Raw genomic sequence first — 9,621 nt, forward strand, 5'->3', positions numbered from 1 at the left:
TATATATATATATATATATATATATATATATATATATATGTGTGTGTGTATATATATTCTCAACCCTTAACAAAGTAAATTACATCAAGATTAAAAACCATTAATTTTTTACTTAATATGTTTCAATAATTATTCTTGTATCTTAAAGAAACCGTTGTACCCAAATTAAAAAACTTCTCAAGTGAATAAATATGAATAAAATATAACCGAATAGAAGATAAACCATAATTTTCTGTTTTACTACCAAATTAATTCACAGGTGTAAAAATCATTTCTATTAAGTACATTTTGTATGTAAAAATTGAATTTTTTTTATTTTTGGAAAATGCTTGGATTTAAATAAGATAATTATTTTCTTAAGAATTTAAAAGTTTTATAATAAAATATGTTATTTAGATTTAAAAAATTTAAAAGAAATTGAAATTATAAAATTGTGTTATAGTTATAGTAATCGTATTACTTAAAATTAAAGAATTTTAAATTGCATAGATTGACTTAGCTTATATTGGTATAGTTGTGACTCAATATCACAATCCAACACGACAATTCAACTTGGTCAAATCTAATTTAATTTATATTCGCTTACCAAATCAAACTTGGTTCGACATAGGCCTAACCCAACTCAATTGAATGTGATTTCATCTTGATTAAACTTGACTTTGACCTAAGTCGACTCGACTCGATTGACCTAAGCTAACTCAACTCGACTTAAGTTTGAGTCAACTTGACTCGATTGAATTGGGTTGATTCGGCTCGATTGCTTTATGCCAACTCGACTTGAACTAGGATTGACTTGACATGATCTTTCTCGATCTAGACATAACCTAATATTGATTGAACTATGACCTACCTACGTCTACCCAAACTTAATTGAATATAGGTAAATAAACATGGATTCCCCCTGAATTGCCCTAGCTTAAATTCGCTCGACTTAGGCTTGAGCCACTTGGCTTTACTCAACTTTTTCTGGCCAACTCGACTTAAATCAACCTAAGCTCTGGTAGACTCAACTCAACTTGGTCTTGATTGAGGTAAGCCTGACTTGATCTTGATCGAATTAGGATTGCCCTAAGCGTAGCGAAACATGGATAAAGGTGGATTCACCCCAACTCGACTAAATGTGGACTTGTCCCAACTCAACTCACTTGGATCTATAAGAACTTGACTCGACTAGAACCTGGACTGATTCAGCTTGACCTAGGTCTAAACTAACTCGGTTTGATTTGGACTTGATCTAACTTGACTTGATCTTCATCTATGCACTACATATGGGCTGCCTAACCTCCATGGCAACCACTCTAAGCTCTCTTTTCTCCACTCCAAAGGGGTCTTTTTAGAGAAGGTAGGATTGTGGTGAGTACATTCTCTTGGGTTAAAATCCTTTTTGGTCCTTCATTATTCTAAAAAGGTCATAACTTCAAAAAGGGATGTGACAGTAGCAAACCTACAAAGACACATTAGAAAGAGAGAAGGTGAGGAAACTTCCCAACTAAACAACTTTATTCTCCTAAAACAGTTCCCTCTATCTTTGGCAGGGGTTAGGGCCTCATTACTTAGTCTCATATTATTTTCCAAGTTTGACCTCAAAGTTGGTTTATGAAAGTTACTCAAAACAAAAATCCTAAAAATATTTTCTAAATGACTACAAAACCAAAATTTTGTCAAGAATGCTACAACAAACATACCTCTTCTATTTTGTGATGAAAATTGTCTTCTTTTTCTTTTTACCTTTTTTTAAAGTAGGAATACAAATATTTTTGAAATTAATTGATTTTAGGATTATGTAATGAATAGAGCATATATTTTTATGATTTTATTAACAATATGTAGGTTAGGTTGAGAAAGATTTTAATTCTTAACTAAAGAAGAGAAAAAGAAAGTGTAATAGATATATTATTTCTTCAACACTCATCATTGAAGAATTCTTCACATAAAAATGTAAAATGAAATGTGGAAAGCCTCGAAAAAATATCATAGAGTAACAACTATAATAAAAAGATAAACACATATTTCATGATTAATATGTATTTTCAAAGAAACAATGTAAACATTTCTAACACTAATATTCAAATATATCAATTTCTTGATGTTTTTAAAGAAATGCAGGAAGAAGTCAACAGACTTATTTGTTTAAATAATAAGCTTGATATTTATTATAAATGGTTAGAAAATAGCTTGAGACAATTAGAAGAAAAAAATAATAATCTTAAATCTTATTTGGAAATTTTTGAAATTATTTATATAAATTCATCTCGTAATTATAATTCAACTTTACAAGTTAAGTTTTTTGGTTGTAAAGGTTGCAAGAACGTTGAAAGCAAAGCTAACAATGGAAAAATCTCACTTGAATGTCCTTCTAAATTCCAAAAAGTGTGCAATGGATATAACTGAGGTTGTATACTCTTTTTCGAACAAATCAAAACTCATTCAAAAACTATTTTCATTTTAGAAATCCATCAAATACACCTTTTTGTTTCCTTATTATATTATTTAAAGAAAATACTTGTTTTTAAAATGTTGGTGTAATTAGTGAGAAATATTCTTATATTTCCGAAAGCAATATCAGAACTACTGGCATAAGAGGAACCAAGCTTTATCTTAGATTGCACAATATTACCTTTTTTATGCAGAAAATGGCTTATGAATCGTACAATCCAAAATAGACTCTAAATCTTGAAGTTCCATTTACAATACATAATTAAAAGTCTTTTAGAATTTCTAAATTTTGTACAATATATAAGACACTTTAGGAAGTGCCTTCCATGCTGTATAATCTAAAACTTCTACAAACTAAAAACATTTTAGTGTTGCAAATTCCAAAAGCGTTTTCAGGATTCTACAATCTAAGAAGTTTGTAAATCAAGCAATTTAGATAATGTGAAAAACGCACAAACATAAAACCAACAAAGTAAATCTCACACCTTTCATGATAAAAGTAACAAAATTTGTGGCGATAATCGATAGGATAACAATGAAGGATAGTTTGATCTTTTAAACAATCCTATTAAATGTAAGACCTTGTTTACTTGAGTGGATTTGAAGGAGAGTAATTAAGTGAATTTGAAGGTAATTTTTTTTGTTGTTTATTTGAGTGAATTTGGAGGTAAACGAGAGTGAATTTGGAGGTAAAGTTTGTGATAATTAATGTAAGATTTAATTTATGTGACAAATTAAAAAAATTTACTTTCAAATTCACTGTCACTTATCTCCAAATCTATTTAAATAAACAACAAAAAAATTTATCTTCAAATCCTCTCAAATCTTCTCAATTTCTCTCTCCAAAATCCATTCAAGTGAACAAGGTCTAAGATAAACTTATGGGTTCAAAAAGGCAATTCCCTATAAATAAATTTTACATGGATTTCTCATAAAACTAGATTCAAATAACAATGAGATCTTTCCAAAGCTTTCTCTACTATATTTCTTTTAGTACTCCCATACCTTCTTGCACACGTGGAAAAAGATCAAATTATTCATAGTTGAAATCATTTAAGACTATATAATGCATAAATTCGTTTTGAATGGTATAACCTGAAATTAAAAAATATATATTTCAAATTGCAGACTCAATAAACTTATTAGAGATGTTACAATCTAAAATACATTTCCAAATTCAAAATATATTCCACATTATACAATCCAAAAGTATTTTCAAAGTACAATTCAAATTATATTTTCAAATTTCGTAATCCACAAATATGCTTTAGATTGTACGTTTTAAAATTTCTTTTCAAATTAGGTAGTCTAGATTAAATAATTTAAATCAAAAGTACATTTTCAAAGTGTACATTTTAAAAATATTTGGAAATCCTGAAATTGGACTCTATCCTAATATTTAAATTAAAGGCGCAATTTTGATATTTCAAATCATCAACAAGGTCCTCTGCAGAGCATGGCATCTCCTTACATAGATAGGTGTTGTACATGACTGAACAAAAGGTAGCACTATTACAAGGTTTGCAGTAACCATAAAAACATTCATTCACCATCTTTTAACCTTGATTTTTCTTTTTTTCAACTTTTCTTTTACGAAGGTATTTACATGTGTACTGAATGATTCGATCGGTATGTCATTTGATAAATCAACTCTGAGAATGAGTGTATCGTGTTGACCAAACACTTGAGATAATTTTGAGACCATTCGGTGCATTTTTCTAATTTATTGATTAAACAGGTAAAAACAGACCTAAATAATATTACGCCATGATTGGATTATAGTTGGGCCTATTCTAACTAAAGACACATAAAAAAAACAGGTGTTACTCCCTGTACCTCCACACATCACTTCCTGCATCTCTCTATTCCTCTTTTGTCCTTAAATTAAACCGATATCAACTTCCGTCGACATAAATGGACCTCCGTTGAAGAGACAAATGGATATTGATGTGTGTCCACAAACGTTGACATCCATCCTTGAGGAAACCGGCTTTGGGTATTTGTGATAGGGTTATCATTTTTGGGTTTAGGAAATCGGCTTCTGCCAAGTTAGCATTTGTGATAGTAAACTGCCATTTTATAAACTGTTGTTGAGCTGTGTATACAAGTTAACTAGACGTAGAAATAAGCATCTGGGGGTGTTATATTATACGATTATTTACCAAAATTATTTTTGATGTTGAAAATCTTCAACTTTGGTAGTAACGCAATGATGAATGTTATTTGGATGTTTTATGAAGCAAGATTTTAAAACCAATCGCTTGGAGGATAAAGAGAATCGTTTTTAATTTTGATGTTGACACGTTTAACAAAGAAGAGAAAGAGAGAAAGTAGTTAAGAATGGAGGGATAGGGTTCTCTGTAGAGAAAGAGAAAAATGAGAGAAAGAGAAGAATGAGGGGGTGCAGGAAAATTTAGAGTTTTAAAAAGTTAGGATATTTTTGAAATAAAATAAATATTGAGGAGATGTAGGCCAGATTGGGGAGGTGGAGGGATCATTACCCTAAAAAGACCTATAAATATTGGGGGTATTGCTTCTTCCACTACCACCTTTCCTTCCTTCACCTCTTCTATTCCTCTTTTACCCCTCTCTCCACCTCTCTCGTCCTCTATATTTCTCTTTTATCCGTAAGTAAAATTTTACTCTTAGCTTAATATTTTTTAACTTCTATTCACTCCAATTCCTTATCCATGCAACGGCACACAATCTCTTCTTCTTCTTCTTCTTTAACGTTTTCCTTCGTCCTCTCATTGTTTTTGTTTCATTGTGTTTTTCTTCTTTAATGTTTGAATTCTTCTTCCTCTTTTTCTTTCATTATGGTGTGAGAGTGTGGTGAATGAGAGGTTGCAGATGGTGGTGGAAGGAACTATTCCACTAGTACCAGAGTCAGTCTCGATGGTGGTTGAAGTTCTCGATGGTGCTTGAAGGTGCAAAAAGATGAAGGTGCAAAGGAACATAATCAACTCTAAATTAAATCTTAAAATATCGTGTAAAACCTTAATTAAATATGATATGAGCATCCGTCGGATGTCAACATCCATTTAAGTTAAAATGAATTGTCAAAACTACTTACCAGTCACTAATGAGCAGGTTCAAAGTCCAAGGATTCCCAACAATCTTGGTATTTGGTGTTGATAAGGATAGTCCTATTCCTTATGAAGGTGCAAAAACCGCCGTAGCTATTGAATCATTTGCATTAGAGCAGTTGGAAACAAATGTTGCTCCTCCAGAAGTGACAGAGATACACAGTCCAGTAAGCATTTTCTCTCCTGCCTAATTAGTGTTCATTGGTTTTAAAAAGAGGATAATAAGATAATCGATCTTGCTAAGGAAGAGTGCCCTAAGGGCACTGATTATGAAACATGTAATTCGACACGTGTGTGTATTCTGTTAAATGATTTCAATTATGCACAAAAAACGTGTTAAGTGATAATTAACATGAACCTTCTCTAGGATGTTTTGGAAGAGAAATGTAGTACTGCCGCAATCTGTTTTGTCGCCTTCCTTCCTGACATTTTGGATTCCAAGGCTGAGGGAATGAACGGGTATCTTCAGCAACTATTATCAGTTGCAGAAAAGTTTAAAAGAAGTCCATACAGGCAAGTTAAAAAAACATTTTGCTTTGCTTCCATCCTCTAATATCACTTTACGCGTTAATCTCTACATTGTAAAATTGTTTGATTCTGTCAGTGCTGCAAATGCTTTATTTATGTGTATTTTTAATAAATCTTAGTTTGTAAATTCTGTAACATTTTTTTAATTGAATTTTTGTGTCTTTGAGCACAACTATGTCTGGGTAGCTGCAGGGAAGCAGCTGAATCTTGAGAAGCAAGTGGGTGTTGGTGGATATGGTTATCCAGCTTTAGTAGCCCTTAACCTTAAGAAAGCTAAATTATGTAAGTTTATTCCTTCTAACTTTGTGCTAAATACTAAACAAACTATTAGATGAACAAGCTCTTAAACATTAGTTATCTATTTTCTGCAGACAATTTGTGAAAGATGTTGGACGTGGAGGCAAAGGGAATTTGCCCCTGCAAAACACTCTGACCATTGTAAAGACAGAACCGTGGGATGGAAAAGATGGAGAAATCATTGAGGAGGATGAATTTTCACTTGAAGAATTAATGGGGGGAGATGCTTCAAGCAAGGACGAGCCATGATCAATCGAGAAGAAAATTATGGCAAATTAAAATTTTCAACCACTGATTTTTACGTTACAGGCAATATGTTTCTCATGATGATTGTCATCACTGTTCTGTTTTTCCATGTTACAAGTTAAAGACCAGTCTAGTGATGTGTGATCTTATAAGGATTTTGAAATGTCATTCAGTGATACTGATATTTATCCAGGGAAAATGTCAGCGAAGTTTTTATTTTACCTATCAATAAGCATTGAGCTAACAGGTACAACATTTATAACAAATGATCTTTGATGATCTATATATACTACTCTTTTGGATATGTTTAGAAAATGTATTCTAGAATAAGAGATTTATTATAAGGAAAAGTTTAAACAATTTTTTTAAGACTCTCTCTTTATATACAAAGGTTCTCAATCTTAACTTCCTAAATACCTATTATGTTTCTTTCAATTTAAGTAGTATTTTAAAAATTGAAACATAAAAAACTCTTAAAACTAACTTATTTAAATTAAAGTACAAATATTTAGACACAAACTCTCATCAAAATCATTAGCTATTGAAAAAGTGATGTCATTGACATAAGGGGTAGTGGATCATTGAGATATAATTACTAATCTTTATAAATAGGTATCCAAATATATATCAATTAAATATAAGGTTAAACTCATTCGGAGGTTCCTGTTTTCGAGTTTTTTTCCTATTTACATCCCTGTCTTATTTTTTTTGTCAATTGAGTCCTTAAAAATGTAAAATTGAAAGAAATTGACCACTGCCGTTAAATCAAGCTAACGGAGTTAACTTTCAGCAGGTTAGGTGGACAATTATTGTGACGTGGCATGCACAAAACCTTTTACGTGAGATTATTATGTACGTGGCAAGCTCAGTTATTATTATTATTTTAACTAACTGGAGCTTCTTCCTTCTTCCTTCCACAAACCTGCGCCGCTCGTTGCCACACCTAGATTGCCTCCGATCCTCACAAGCGAGTTCTTCATCGCGGATCTGCGCATATTGAGGCGATTAGAGGGATAGGAATCCGTGTGGTGGTTGTTGGTGGTAGTGTTTTTGTGTAAGTTGCATCGGAAGGAGCCAGGGTGTGTAGTAGGGGAAAACATGCAGGTTTTCTTGTGGCCAGAGATGGGACGGTTGTTCTTGGTGATGATATGGTTGGAGATGGAGCGGTTGGGGGAGATGAAACGAGGGTCGATCGAGAAGCTGTGGGATTAAAATTGCTTCTGGGTCTTTGCTTTCCTTGTAGGTTTCGAAATCTCTAGAGGAGGACAAACATGGCAGCGGTGGCACGATTGGGTTTCGAACAAGCTTTGCGTGATTAGGGTTCATCACAATTTTTGGGTTTTTGCTAGGTTTCTCTATGTTTCCCTGAGTGCAGATTCGAGAATGGAGATTGCTCTCGCTGATGATGAAGGCGCGACAACCATGAAGATTGAACATCGCAAGGCTTCTTCTATCGCGATTCTTGGTTTAAGTGGCGCGACAGAGAAGAGTTGGTGGTTCGTGATGAAGGATGGCAGTGGCGCTAGGTTGCTGGTGGTGGCCGACGACAAGGTGGGTGATGGCGAGGTTGTGCATGACAGAGACAAGGTGGCTGAGGAAGGTGCGGCGACTAGGGTTTGGATTTGGAAATCAGGGTTTCTGTTGGAGATTGTGTTTGGGAAACTAAGCTTCAAATTTGTCATATAATTTTAATCTTAATTTTATTTTAAAATCTTTAATAAAAACTCTAACTTTTTAAGTTTACTGCCACGTGTATAATTAAATCTATGCAAAAGGTTTTGTTCATGCCACATGATGATAAATATACACCTAACCCTCATACGTCAGTTGAAATATAACTCCGTTAACTTGATTTAACGGCAGAGGTTAATTTCTTTCAATTTTGCATTTTTAGGGACTCAATTGGCAAAAAATATAAGAAGGGAATGTAAATGGGAAAAAAACTCCAAAATAGGGATCTCCGAATACTAAATATAATAACAAATAAAACAAAAATGTAAAACACTTACACGGGATTGAATCTCTTTGACAATTTGAGATATGTAGATAAATTACAATTAAATACATATGTTGAAAACATGTGTGTTACATACAATTAAGAGTTTGTGTCTACTTCAGTTTTATTGATCAAGGTCCATGTGTTGTGACTGAGCAATGTATAGTGCTGTTGTAAATTTCTTGATGTGTTGAATTTGTTTGAATAAAATAAAAAATTAGAGTTTAAATGAACCTTTGACTATATTTGTATGTGGAAATTAGCGGTTAAAGTACACTTAGTACTCGTTAGAGCTATTACTTTCACTCTTACCTCTATCTTTATTTGGCAACAGTATTGTATAGTTGGTTAGATTTCACTCTTACATCTTTAGATTTCAGTAATATAATTTTCCTTAGTTTCATTTCCTCTTATTTCCCTGAAACAGTCGCGTATAAGATTTCCCCACTTGCATCCTCATTGAAATCTATTAATATTTAACATAATTCAATGATTAGGTTGTAACTCTGTTACCAAGGCCACTTATAATGAAAAGGTGTCTTCTCATCGACCAAATATTAAGCTCGACGAAAAAACTTCCTTTGAAAACCTTGATCATGTCTTTGTAAATGGAAAAATGAAAAATAATGTATCAAATCAATGTAGAAGTGTGTCAGTATATTTTTTCTTCATAAATCTCAACATGAGAGCATTGATACCAAAAAAAACTAGCCAAATTCAACTTGCCAGTATTTCATAGTGCTTTGGATTGAATTTAAATATAAAATCAAATCATTTCTATTGCATTCAAGGTCGATAGTTGCATGATCACCATGTAGGCAATTACACACTATTTATGACGTAATAACTCGAATCACAAAACCTGAAAAATAATTCTATTTCCAACATCTGAGCGATAATCGTTTACCCTATATGCATCTAAAAATGGTCTCACTGAATCTATCTTGAAGTAGTAGCATTACATGCAAGTATCTACCATTGGATTCATACTAGTAATTCCTATTGATACTAATTAGGATTTTCTACAAGAGA

Source organism: Vigna radiata, unplaced genomic scaffold, assembly GCF_000741045.1.
Source record: "Vigna radiata var. radiata cultivar VC1973A unplaced genomic scaffold, Vradiata_ver6 scaffold_387, whole genome shotgun sequence".
NCBI classification, from domain to species: Eukaryota; Viridiplantae; Streptophyta; class Magnoliopsida; order Fabales; family Fabaceae; genus Vigna; species Vigna radiata.